The 14,123-nt window shown below is 35.4% G+C and overlaps 2 long non-coding RNA genes across 7 annotated transcripts; one reads left to right on the top strand and one right to left on the bottom strand.

Annotated features, from left to right (window-relative positions):
• The first annotated feature begins 1,596 nt into the window (after positions 1 to 1,596).
• On the top strand, positions 1,597 to 6,261 carry LOC113276652. Of its 3 annotated transcripts, none has more exons than XR_003324589.1 (4): positions 1,597 to 1,870; positions 2,338 to 2,444; positions 4,493 to 4,549; positions 5,990 to 6,261. It is a non-coding gene; the product is annotated as an uncharacterized LOC113276652 (long non-coding RNA). The 3 variants fall into 3 exon arrangements; XR_003324588.1 differs by lacking the exon at positions 5,990 to 6,261 and adding an exon at positions 4,871 to 5,487; XR_003324590.1 differs by lacking the exon at positions 5,990 to 6,261 and adding an exon at positions 4,871 to 5,487 and having other exon boundaries at positions 2,273 to 2,444.
• Positions 6,262 to 6,885: 624 nt separating this feature from the next.
• Positions 6,886 to 9,946, bottom strand: LOC113276651. 4 transcript variants are annotated; one of them, XR_003324585.1, is made up of 7 exons: positions 9,793 to 9,946; positions 9,479 to 9,552; positions 9,317 to 9,388; positions 8,866 to 8,953; positions 8,476 to 8,591; positions 8,083 to 8,138; positions 6,886 to 7,651 (listed from the first exon to the last, which is right to left on the bottom strand). It is a non-coding gene; the product is annotated as an uncharacterized LOC113276651 (long non-coding RNA). The 4 variants fall into 4 exon arrangements; XR_003324587.1 differs by having other exon boundaries at positions 9,351 to 9,388; XR_003324586.1 differs by having other exon boundaries at positions 9,317 to 9,378.
• Positions 9,947 to 14,123: the final 4,177 nt, after the last annotated feature.

Raw genomic sequence — 14,123 nt, 5'->3', positions numbered from 1 at the left:
GAGCCAAAAGTTGTTTTTTTAGGAGTCGCTGCCCATGGACCGTAGCCCAAATCTGCTCGTGCCAAGGGAGCCATAATATTTTTAGGGGTCACTGCCCATGGACCGTAGTCCAAATCATATTCATGCTCATACAACAATATCAAAATCATTATTAACCATAAACTTCAATCAAGACCACCATATATCAACCAAATGGTAAAAGTAATATAAACACAAATTTAATTAAAGAATACCCCTATAAAAGAAATAAAATAAATAAGGTTTTGCTTTTTGTTGCGCCTACCTCAATTCGCAAGATCCAAAAGTTATGAAAATACAAGCTATTAACTTTATAAACACCACGATCCACCGTCTTCGACACCAAAATAATCATCTCCAATATTATTCTCTATTTTATCTAGTGACAAAACTTTTATGTTTTCTAAACGACATAATCTTCTTCTCTCCCAAAATATCAAACTATCGTCGTTCCGCTAATAATAATCTTTTGTGTTCACTTTCTTATAAATAATGTTCACTAAAAAAAATTAGAAAAATAAAGCCCATAATATGACAACATTTGTTTTATCTTATTAGGAAACATTTTTAATTAAACCGCTCGCGTGCAAATAATAAAGCTCATTGACTTAAGTTAATTTCCTATAATAAATTGACAACCCATGCACGCTATTTATCAATTTAAACTCACCAAAAAATAATAAGCATATTGCTCAATACTATACTTGACAAAGATATTTCTTATTTCCATAATATTAATGTTATTTCTATTTTTATCCAAATCTACCTTTCATACACCTAAACTTAATTTCAAAATTATATATTTCCTTCCTTTTAAGACCTAAAATAAATTCCACATATATTCTCAGTATCTAGAGCGCAAATTATTAACTTACCAAAATAATTCAAATTTTCCATCTCAACTTTCTTATGTATTTAAAATCCATGCAAAAATTTCATTAATAACTAACTATGACAATTAAGAAAACTAAATTCTCTTTATTTACATTTACCAAATAATCAATCAACAACCAATAGCAGAGAGACATGCAACCAGTCATTAATAAAATATATTTATTCCATTTCCACCTCACATGAAAACTAGCAATAATAATTCTTACTAGATTTTGTGTCCGTGCTACGCTCGGGCATTTTTGTTCTTTTAGCCATATTTTTTATTAGGTGTCGTAGGGTTCCGTCCCGCCCCATCACGATACATTTTTGATTAGGTGTGGCTCGGCTTCGGCTTCGCCTCGCCTCGCCCCGCCCCGCCCCGTCCCGATGCATTTTTGATTTGGAGTGGCTTCGCCTCGTCTCGCCTCGTCCCGTCCCGATTTGAATTGGTAAAGCTCGGCTTCACCTCGCCCCGTCCCGATTGATTTGGTAAACTCATCTTTTTCTTTTAATCATATTATTCATTTGATGTGATATAGCTACGCCTCGCCTCGTCGCCCCGCCCTGTCGCGATGCATTTTTGATTGTAGAAATTAACGTTTAGTCCCAAACTTAACTTGTTGGGCTTTAGACAGTCTAGTCCTGCTCTCTTAAACCCGGTACAAGAAGGTCCAATTTTACACAATTTGAAACGAGTTAGTCCTTTTCCAAACGATTCAGTCCAAAACTCCTTTTTTCCATGCCGAAAATCAGCCTCGTACAAAAATCACATATCAATTTGTTCACAAATCATTTCTTGATTTCTTCACTTCAGTCAGTGTCCTCAATCAGCAGATCTCTGCAGCGATAATGAAACTTTAGGTTTTAGTGTTCACTTCATTTTGCTCGATTACTGGTTCCAAATTGCTAGGATTTCCGTCTCCATCTCTTGTTCTTCTCGGTCAGTGGTGATGTTATGTACAAATCAGACACGAAGGAGGTTGGTGTTTGACTTTGATTGCTGTTGATTCACTTATCACTTATTCGATTTTGTTTTCCGTTCGATTTTTATCGGTTTTGGATGTTTGCTTTTTTGATCTGATCAAAAATTTGTTCGACCGTTTCTCACTATATTCAATTTTAATTGAACAAAATGTTGATTTTTTTTTTTTTGTGAATTGATGATTCAGCGGTTTTTGAATTATTTCCAATTTGATGTTTCGACTTTTAGGGTTTTGATTATGATAAAACTTCGAATGTTTTTACTTAATTTTGATTTTAAGCTCGATTTGATGAATAGAGATTGGGATCCTTATATTTGTTTGAGATCCTTGATTTCTTTCAATAGTTCTTGGTTGATCTTTTAGATCTGATTGTTTTTGGGTTTCCAATTATTTTTCAGGCAGAACTCGAAAAACAATATCGAGTGTAATCGCTTCTAAAACAATATTCATTTTGGTCTTTCAGCAGCATTTTGATACGGAAAAGAAGAGATTGGCAAGAATTTGCAGACACCAAAGGTATCTCAGGAAAAAATAGAAACTCTCGTCTTGGTTGGACATCCTCCATTAGAGGTACATAAAACTTCCTACCACATTGTAACTTCTTATCTTCTTTGAATTCAACTTGATGGCCAAAGTGTGAAAATTGAATTACATTACATTATTAATTGATCTATGAATGATTTACTGACTATCAAGTTAAAGTTATTGATTAGGAATATGGGTTTGGATATTTCACCCATTTCAAATGATCTTTCGGATGCATCTTTAGGCCATGAGAAAGCCGGTTTTGGTCTTATCAAATACTTAAAAAGACAGTAAACATAGAGATTATAACCATTGTAGCAGCAAAACAGTCACATTAAAATCAAACAAGTGATGCAAGAATGAGACTAATTGTGATTTTTCATGTTCAAATTGACGCAAACAGTGGTTGTACATGTGTTAGGGACGTATTCTATTATAAAATTATGTGGAAATATTTCATAAAAGTTCAAGAATTCTTCTTTCGGTAGAGCTAAATGAATTTGACTGTATTTAAATTGACGCATGTGATCTTTAGTTTCATATACTAATTCTTTCCTAATACAAAAATAAAATAAAACTAGTTACTTACTTGGGTCCTGTTGCTAGATAGATCTCTAATTATGGATCTTTCAAGGTTTTGATGGAAGAAATTGTAAATTAGCAGAAAGAGGAGAAAACACGGTCAAGTTTACTACTAGCTAAGTAGTGGTAGTTAAAGTTTTATTTTTGTTACTTCCTTAAAATGTATACAAGTAGGTGGTAGTGGGGTGTAGTAACTAATACGAGAATTTACAATAGTTGCACCAAGGGATTAGGCACAAGCTGAAATGACCCGATGTAGAAGACTAGATATGATTTGAGTATCCAGGGAGTAGTTGTATTTAACAATTTCGAAACTGCATTTAGATCGCAACTAATGAGGGAGTGGCCATGGTCATAGAGAACAAATGTATTACTTATAGCAATTGTGATAATAATAGTGATTACATAATTGTGGCTGCTACAATTACTAGTAGCACTGATAGAGTTATTGGATCAGATCTCAACAATGAGGCAGTGAAACTCTAAGCGAGATATGAAGCCCCAAAAATGTTCTATTGATCTAGCTAGATGGATATACATGCAAAAGACACGAGATGGGCTGTTGATTGCCTTTCACAACAGGCATTATCTTTGTGATCTTGGTTTGCATTTTGTTGATTGTAGGTAGGGTATGGAAGAAGATGTACATGTGACGCAGAGACGTGGTAATTGGTATTTCTGTTTGTACTCCTGTTTGAGAATGCGAATATTGCGAAAACATTTATCCAAAAAAAAAGAAGACCAAACTAACATAATGCTAGCTCATGCAAAGTGTGCAGTCACTCAACATAATTTAGCAACTTCCATGCACGATTATCTTTTGAAATTCTTATGGGATACATTAAGAGACCATTCAAAAGGTAGCACCTATTAGCTAAACAAATCTGTCAAATGTAGAGAGACCACTAGTCTAAGTTTTATCTGGCTATCTACAATCTACAAATACAGTAAACACTTGCCGTATCAGTTTGTGCACAATTATTAATGTGTAAAACTATGTACACATGTTAATTATTATGGTGTACCTAGTTGTACACATGTTATTCTTTTTGAAGTTGGGAATAGCTTTGGAATATATTTGCTTATTGTTTATATTTTTTACTTCAAAACAACTAATTGATGTCCAATATTTTACTTTTTAGGTGAGGATCATATTTAAGAGACGCATAGAAGTTGGAGAAAATTTTAACATTAGACTCATTCCCACTTTTAACTTTTGTTTCATATCTATGATAAAATATTTTATTTTACTTTTTTTTCTTTATGGATTTCTGTTTAGGTGAGCTTTGTGGGATCATCAGCGTAGTTTAATTTGAGGTGAAGCTCCGTCGAGAGCCACCAGTAGTTTGAATAGTTCGTACTTTTTTTTTGAAAAGTAGAAAAGCTCGATCTGGAAAATCTATTTTATGCTCACTGATATTTTCCCCGTTAACCTTATTCTTCTTCTTTATTTATATTATATTTTCTTTAATCCCATCTTGGTTTGTCATCTTACATTTTCTTTTTTATAGGTAACAATATAAGCAGTAACAAAATGAGTTGCATCTCACAATAGTAAAGTTGACAAGGTAAATTCTTCACATGTAGACTCTCTAATTGTTTATTTTTTCCCCTGTAAAAATTGTGAGGATAATCTGGTAGACTCTTCATGTGCATTGTACCAGTTATACAAGGTGTACTTTTTAGTGCACCCCAGTTGTGTGCAGTGTACTTTTTAGTGCACCATTTTTATCATACTGGTTGTAAGTCGAGCACTTTGTTTCGGCACTGATTATGAACCTGAAAGACTCAAGCTAATATTTGCATTTAGACTTGTCTATACACAAACAAACATAGGATTTCTTCCTGACTCGAAGAATCACCACAGTGATCCGTTTTGGCTTCTACAGGACCTCAATCCCATAAGGAGAACCACATATAGTATGGATTGGCTCCCTGACTCGAAGAATTTTTTATTTTTCTTTTTGTAGTAGCATGTCAAACGTATTTCAATGACTTATTCAGTTACATGCGGTTTATATACCTTACCTTAATAGGAAATTATCTCGTAGTTTCTTTTCCTTTCTTTTTCTATTACTTAAACCTTTGGATGCTTGTACAATAAAATTGGTGATCCTAGAATATTATGGGATACTCTAATCTCTTGCCTAACCCGTTTTGGCATATTTTGATTTTGAATAGTTAATGTGCACACATTTGTACACATGATTTTAGCGTGCACATAATGATGTACATGTTGATTGGTAATGTGTACATAGTTGTATACGCGTTGGTACTCAAATGGTTTTCGTTTACATTATTTTGTGGATACTCAAATGGTTGTCGCGTTGTTGGTGAGAGTAACCTGGGTCACAGGGTTATGCATGTGTTGATTCTTAATGTGTATATAGTTGTATACTTTTTGATTGTTAATGTGTACAAAGTTGTACACTTATTGATTATGTGTACATAATTATACAATATAGATTGTTGATGTGTATATAGTTGTACATCTGTTGATTGTTAATGCGTACATAACTATACAATGTAGATGGTTGATGTGTACATAGTTGTACCGATGCTAATTATATCACACCCTGATGCACTTTTGGCATCAATTTTTTTTTCTTCGTTTTATGCATCTATTCTAGGGACTCAAGAGCTCAAAATGGTAGAGCGCCCAAGCCTATCACAAGGTTTGTGGAGGTTGATGGTTCAAATCCATTTGAGTTTCGATGTTATGTTTATACAATAGCTATAGCCGTGCATACTATTGCACCTGTGTCAATCCAATGCAATAGATTAGTTTGTAGGCAAAAAATGGTTGTTTGTTCCATGCTTTGTATGACTGTACATATATGTGCACCAGTGTATTTTCCATGAAATATAGGTCGATGTTTGGGTATGAACGGTCGATTTGTTATATGAATGTTTTGTACGGGTGTACATATTGGTACATCTGTGTAATTACAATGAAAAAGTAGGTTTATGTGTGCTTATGAATAAACGGTTTCATGCATGTTTTGCAGGGGTATACATATTTGAGCACCGTGTAATTTCTATGAAAAAGTAGGTCTGCCAGTGGATATGAATGACCAATTCATGCATGTTTCGTAGGTGTGTACAAAGTGGTGCAATGTGAAAACTGACTGCATCAACTTTTGAAAATTTTGTGTTGTACACGTCAAATAATGAAACGAAAATTAATTTTTTTTAAAAGTGAAAATAATAGTCATATGGGTATTCATTTTGTAGCTATCGGAAAAAGCTTTCCGAATATATAAAGTTTGTGAATTTTGGACGAGCGGTTCGAAAGATAAATCATTTCTAAATTATTTTTACATTATTTAAAACTGTGATGTCACTTTGAACTAAACTTAAAATATTTGGACTAAATTGTAAAGGTGGAGGGTTATTAGTGTACTTTTCATATTTTAAATAAATAAAGGACTAATTTGTACCTAGTTAAATGGGTGTGGACTAAGTAGTATATTTTGATGAGATTTTGGATTAAACCGTGTTTTGATGAGATTTTGGATTAAACCGTATTTTTCCCTTTTTTGATTTGGTAAAGGTTGGCTTCGCCTCGTCTTGTCCAAATGCATTTTTAATTTGGTGTGGCTCGGTTTCGTCTCGTCGCGACGCATTTTTGATTTGGTTCTGGCTCGGCTTCGCCTCACCCCGTCGCTTAGGATTTTTGATTTGGTGTCCGTCGCTTAGGATTTTTGATTTGGTGTGACTCGACTTCGCCTCGCCCACGACGATTCAGAAAAGTAAACATTTTTGATCAAGACTAAAGCCAAAGTGAATGGAGCTAAATATAGACAAAACTGAGTCTCTATAATCATACTTTCCTTCGTAATCAAAATATCAAATTGTTTAAAGCCTGACCGATGATGCCTTATTGTTCTACTTAGTCAAAAGATTAATTAAAATCAAAATACTACCCATTAGCATCTGAAGACTTGCAACAGTACAACATGCAAGACTTATTATTTCAACAAACTTATTACATAAGCTCTAGCTAAATGGGCTTTGGAAATTCAAATTAACATGCAACCGGAAACTCTACTTATTTGCAAACTATAAAACTTGGCACTTTTATTAAATTTAAGCTACCAAATACGGCAATGCTATTCAACTCCCTGTTATCCACCTCCCTATTCATCTCCCTACAATCTACACCCCATATTAAGGGAATGGTGAACCCCACCTGAACCTGAATGCGGATCTCGATAGAGATGTAGGGCTTAGATTAGAGGGAGGTGAAGAATAGGGAGGTGAATAACATTTCCGTACCAAATATCTGGAGTATAAATATAGTTTCAGCATCCACTGTTTTGTACTGTTGGGAGCTACTAAGACTTTAACAGCAGAATCTCTTCATAGTTCCTAGGTAATTAGACTTCGCCTTTGGTTTAGGATCATTCGTGGAGCTTCTGCTGGTCCAGGTACTGACAGCATGCACAACTTCCTCTACCTTCGATTCTCTCTTATTTCTCACTTGATCACTTGATTTTAGCCTCCATGGATATAGTTTGTAAATGGAAGGCTACAGGGGACATGAGCAATGAAAAATGCCTAGCACTAACACATCTGCTTGAATATGCATTTTAGCTTGTCATAGTTCTCCCTGGACTCTTCTACATGCCCCGCACTTATAATTCAACGCTATAACATATGGAACACTCCTGCAAATTTCACCCAAGAATCTATATTAGGCAAACAGAATTTATGCTTCCTAATTAACTTCCTAATTGAAAGTCATCAATTAAAGCATGTGAAAAAGTTAAAATGTGAATAGGCGTCTCAACAGTAACAAAAAGTGATACCAAATATTCACTTGCACATTAATAATTCTAGATCTTTGGTTAACAATGAAAAATTGTTAATGTACGTGCATCTTAAATCAATGTTACATATGCTATGGGATTTCGCATTTTAGTTCTTATATTTCCAATTCACATACAACTTTTTGTCCAGTGCCTGAACACAACAGAACATTGGAATTGTTCAGAAAGAATCAAATGACAATGGACGTGATGATACTATTGTATGCTATTGTAACATTACATAATGGAAAAAAAAAAAAAGAAAAAGAGAAACTAAACCAAAAAATTACCAGTATCTAACAGGCTTGCGCATCTGGAGCAACAGGTGGTAGCAGGACCAAAGCATCTGGCACACATGAAAATTGGGTTTTGAAAAAATGTTAACAGGAAAAACAACACTGGCCGAAACCATTGCTTCTGGTATATGAACTATGAAGAGCTTCTTCGGCTACTAACTAAGCAAGAAGATCTATCCTCTCAGACCCCTCCTCCTTCTACACATATGGAATTTCTAGATCATTAACACCAACAGAATATATATCACATATAATCGCTTGTTTCTCAGTGACTATATATATGAGAAGTATCATCCTTTCAAAATATTATCCGGAACATTTTTACATTATTCTAGACATTAGAAATGCTCCATGTTAGAATTAATAGAAATTGGCCTTAACTCTTACCGAATTTTTGCAGATGCATTTTTTTAATTCAATCTGCTCCTCATGCAAGACATTCTTGAACACATTCCAAAGAACCACCTTGAGCTGCTAAATGAAGTGGCGTTTTCCCTGGACAGCTGCAATGTAAATATGCAGGTTGTGTCAGTGCCAAATTACCAATAAATAACTTCAAATTACCAATAAATAACTCTTAATTAATTTAACCAATTCCAATTAATAAAAGATAAAAAAAAAACCATTAAATTTTAGAAAAGTCACAATCAAATGCCACTTCTATTCCCATTATCACTTCTTCTCATATTGCATATCAAAGAATACATTCTAAGTTAATAGTACGTAAAGTTGATATCAAAGTCCAATTTGATGAGAAACAAAAGTTCATTCGGTTACCTGGACAGGGGATTACTATAGCTGCAAAGACCAAACTGAAGGACAACAAAGCCATCACTTGACAGTAGCGAATTGAGGTTCAATATTGCTGCGAAAAAAACTCACAGAATTAAAACATACCAATTAGACCTAGATGGCAACATTCTAAACAAGTTGTGAGCGACTTCAAGGTGATGCCACAACTTCCCTCCGTTTCTAGGAAGCCTCAAGCAGATGAAAACAAAATGACTAATTAATTAGACATGCATATACTGTTATGTCTAACTACTTGAAGCATTCTCAAGCATTCTCCATATTTCTTCCTTTAGCTGCAGAAACTAAACCTAAACCCGCAATACGCGAACGACAATCAACAATTACATCAGAAAAATAAAATCAAATTTACAATTAATAGTAAACACCAGACAATAATATTTTGAAAAGTACATCGTTTCAGGATGAAATCTAGTACCAATTTGCAGGATTAATCATTGCCCACAAATCACCTCTATTTAGAGATACGACGGTATTGATCTGAGATACACTGCCGATATAGTTTAATCAGAAAGAAGAATCAAAACACAAAAAAACTTAAGAATACAGTTGTAGTTAGGGTTTTTATTTATGTGTATACCTTCTTCTTTTATTCTTCTTCATCATCTTCTTCTTCCCGATTCTGCTTTGCCTCCAAAAGCACAAACTAAAACGCTGCAAAAAAGCCACAAACTTTCCTTAGGAATTCCAATCTACAACATGGTAGATTCTGAAAAAATTAAATTTTTGAAACCAAGCAAAAAAGGAGAACGGGATTTTAGGTTTAGGGTTCGTAAAGAACCGATAGCTAGGAGAAGAAATTTAATTTAGTCAGGGTAACAACCGATATAAAGTTACCATTAGGCAGCAAAAAATTGAAAAAACAGTTATAATTAGAGAAGATGAGAAACATACCGGTTGATGGAGAGAATCAAAAATAACACTTAAAACTTGAACAGAAATGTGTAGGTGGTGGAGAGGCATACGCGTTTAGGGTTTTTTCTAAGTTTTTTCTCCGGCAGGTTTTCGATTTTTCCTTTTTATCCCGTATTTTTTTAATTCTCCCTTGATCAAGTCTCGCCGAGTGTCCTCTCCAGGTTTAACATGAGAACTTTTTTCTAAGACCATATTTTATGGGTAGTCTCCAAATAAAGACTAACTTTTTCATATGAAAGAGGACCCAATCATATAAACAAGTGAAGTCACTATGGACAAATTTAAAAAAGAACACTACACGGGAGACCGTCTCCCGTGTAATAATTTTTTTTCAAAGTAGACGGGGGACTGTCCCCCGTCCAAAAAAAACAAGAAAAATTACATAGATGGGGGACAGTCCCCTGTCCAAAAAATAAAAAAACAAAAACATTTTACATAGACGGGGGACAGTCTCCCGTCCAAGTGAAAAAAAAGCAAATCTTTTAGACGGGGAACTGTCCCAAGTCTAGTGTTCCACTTACGATGAACGGGTGCACGGTAGTGTTGGGGATGAAAGTGAGGTTGGTAGTCCCCATAGTGGCCTCTAATTAGACCAAATTGGTAGTCACTGTTTCAAAATGAAAGAGTTACACTACCCATAGGATTTGCTCTAAGCGATTGTGGCCCTCTTCTCTGAGTGATTGTAGGAATTCAACGGTGACGCTCACCATTCAACGTGGGGCTCCAATGAGTTAGGATTTTAAAAGAATTAGATGATTAAATTAATGAATTTAACAAATTTGCCAAAAATAATCAATTCATAATTATATTATTTATTTTTATAAAATGTCACCTAATATATAATGTGTACACACTTTTCCAAAAATAAATTATGAAGACATTCATAAACTCATGCAAAACATATTCTATATGTTTTCTTATATATGTACAAAATTTAAATAAATATCAAGTTACACAAATGTCATTATTCCACATGTCAAGCTCCATCAATTATTTATATTCTTGCTAAAATCAATCAATCCTAATTAATTAGTAAAATGAAAATTAATGACGACTTAGATCAAGCACTAGTTCACTAAGATAATACAAGTATATTACATTATAAAATTATCCTTTTATCAATATACGAAAAATACCCTTAAAATTTTGACTGGGTATTACAGATGAAGAGGAGAGTTCTGATGATGTTCTTCCTTCGAAGGATGCTGTCACTGTTAAGGTATAATTCTGTATAATAATGTGTGGTATTTGTATGTTTTCCCCTGGAATTAAACATTGATTACGTGCTTGTTGCAGACTACGAGAAAGAAAAAGCTTGGTCCCGTTCAGTCTTCTACCACTGGTGTGGAGGAAATGGAGATTCCCGAGGTTACCAGCCTGGTGAACGAATATGAGAATTCTGAAGAGGAGGTTACTGATGATGAAGAACGTACTGATACTTCTCCACCCGGTCATGAGGACGACGAAGATGTTAATGGCAAAGGCGATGGAGAGAAAGTTGTTCCTGAGGTTCTAGTGAACGATCCTCCCACTGGACCTTCTTACGTTCAAAGGAACGAGGATTCGGATTTTCAACAAGCGAACCCCAACCAAGAATTCTCTTTTGCGAAAGTATATTCTACCGGGGATCAAGCTGATATTAGTGCAGCTATGGGAATGGCCGAAGACTTCTCTATTCTTTCTCCGAACGATGAATGGGACGTCATTGTAGATGGTGGATTTTCAACAAGGATTAAAATCGTAAAACCATATTGTAATGTTCTTGATCCAGCAATCAGATGAGTATTGAGGCTCATGTCTCTCATCGAAGCATGAAAGCTCATGCCGCATGAATCTCTGACTGAGAATACTATCTCTCAGAGTATACACAGATGTGTAGTCTCTCAGCTTAGGCAACGGCGTATCTCATAAATACTGAGCAATTTCAGTAATTACTTATATATAGAATCGAAAGATTAGACGGATCCTAGACGATGTAACAATGTTTTCCCTGACTATGTAAATAAAATATGACGCTTCAACAAGCTCATATCGCTCAATTATCAGATAATTAATGCTCCTAGACAGCATGCCTGCTAGTATAGAGCCATAAATTAATTATTTATAATCTTTAAATTCATTAGTTGAATATTTGGAAACATTCTATGTTCTTCATAATATTTCATTACTTCAATTCATGATTTTCCCAGGAGAATTCCATGGGTTAGTAATAAATATTCAACGAACGGGCGTCTGAGCCGCTATCGAGTAAGCCCCGACCAAAATGGTGCAAGTGTACTCATCAATAATGTACAAACGAGCACCTGAATGCACGAACGAGTATTCCGAAACACGAAGGAACGATGAACCTATGCAAAATAGGAAGACAAATAATAATAATAATAATAATAATAATAATAATAAAATTATTAGCAAAGGCGCTAGGGACTGGGCCCACCGGCAGGCCAGTCACGCTGTGGCCAGTCCCATGCCCAATTCTATATTTTATCATATTTTATTATTTTTTCCTGATCTCATGAAAATCCCTTCATTTGAACAAATCTCCTTCGTCTCAAGGAAACTCCACAGTCTCATGGTGTTTCCTCGTATCCAAGAAATAATAAAAATTAGGAAAGGTGTCGCGGGACAGGGCCTACTAGCCGGCCGGCCATACCCTAGCTGTGGCCGGTCCCAAACCTCATGATTCCTTATTATTTTATTATTTCCTTCATTCCATGAAAATTTCCTGATTTCATGATATTTCCCTCAACTCATGAAAATTACATAAAATTAAGAAAAAGCTCACGGGACCGGGCTCATTGGCCGGCCGGTCATGCCCTAGCCGTGGTCGGTCCCACACGCCCTTGTCTTATTATTTTAATATTATTTGTTTCCCTCATCTCATGGAAACTCCTTCACTTCAAGGAAACTCCTTAGTTTCAACAAACTCCTTGATTTCATGATATTTCCCTAAAACCATAAAAATAATATAAAATTAGGAAAAGTGCCATGGGACTGTGCTCATGCCTTGGCCATATCCGGTCCCACACTTCATGAATCCCTATTTTATTATTTCCATAATCTCATAGAAATTCCTTAACCTCATGAAATTCCTCAGTTTCATGGTATTTGCTTCACATCAGGGATAAAATTGGGAAAGGTGTTGCGAGGCCGAGCTTGCTAGCTGGACGACCGTGCCCTAGACGTAGCTGGTCCCACACCTTGCAATTTCCTATTTTATTAATTATTTTCATCATCTCATGAAGATTCCCCAGTTTCAGCAAAACCCTGAATCCTTCTTATTTTCTCAAAATGTTGCTCAATCGCGCATCAGAAAATATTGAAACTCTCAGGACTGAGACACATACATTCTGGTGACACGGGCATGTCTCCTTGACCGACCAAGGACGGACCTAGAGTTTGAAAAGATCCGGTCCCACATGTTTTAACAATTTTGACCTAATTTGCTCAATTGCTCATATTGGGTCCAAACTCTTCTAAAACAACTTGGAGTTTGCTCAAACGACCATCAGTTGGTCCCACGACCATCAATGGCTGGTTTCATGCCCTCTTGGTCGGTCCCTCATCTCTTCATAATTAGGTTTCATCACCTAAAGCTGATACGGGTATTATTTTAATAAATGATTAAACCAGCATTTAATCATCTTTTCACCTGGTCTTCAAGAGAGTTTGGTATTTGCTCACTCGAGCATACAAGCACTACATGGATGGTCGTCATCCCACGTAGGCAGTCTCTTCTTCACTCCGTGATTGATTTTCAATAAATCGTCAATTGATAAAAAATTAGGGTTTCGAATCCAGAGCTCTGCAAAAACATAATTCTGAGCATATTCAAACACTAATCAACACTTTTATTATTTTGCTCGGCGTAGTTGTCAGTATCTTAAATTAATATTTTATTTGTTCATGCCATCAACAATTCATCAAATGAGCAACATTTTCTCAGACGAGCAATATTTGCTCAGACTAAGGAATATTGGTTCAACTATCAATATTCAACAATTCAGCAACAGTTTGCTCGTCTTAGGTTATCAATATTTATTCGACAATGATACCTTCGTCTCAACAGACATGTTCAATTCATGAGTCTCAGAACATTTTCAAATCAAGACTCAGCAATACAAGGACTCATCGTCCCATAAAGTCAGCAACTGACTCCATAATTACGAGACATCAATCGTGTCACATGGGAGATATTAACTAGGGTTTTGGTCTGGCGGTCTACGGCACGTGTGTTCATACACACGACGAGAATGTGAGAAAGTCGTGCAATAAGTTGGAGGAGTTAGCAAGGTAGTGGGTAGAAAATC

The sequence above is a fragment of the Papaver somniferum genome, chromosome 4, assembly GCF_003573695.1.
Source record: "Papaver somniferum cultivar HN1 chromosome 4, ASM357369v1, whole genome shotgun sequence".
Taxonomy (NCBI): Eukaryota; Viridiplantae; Streptophyta; class Magnoliopsida; order Ranunculales; family Papaveraceae; genus Papaver; species Papaver somniferum.
Note: the sequence above shows the minus strand (reverse complement) of the source record. Positions and strands in the feature narration are given on the sequence as shown.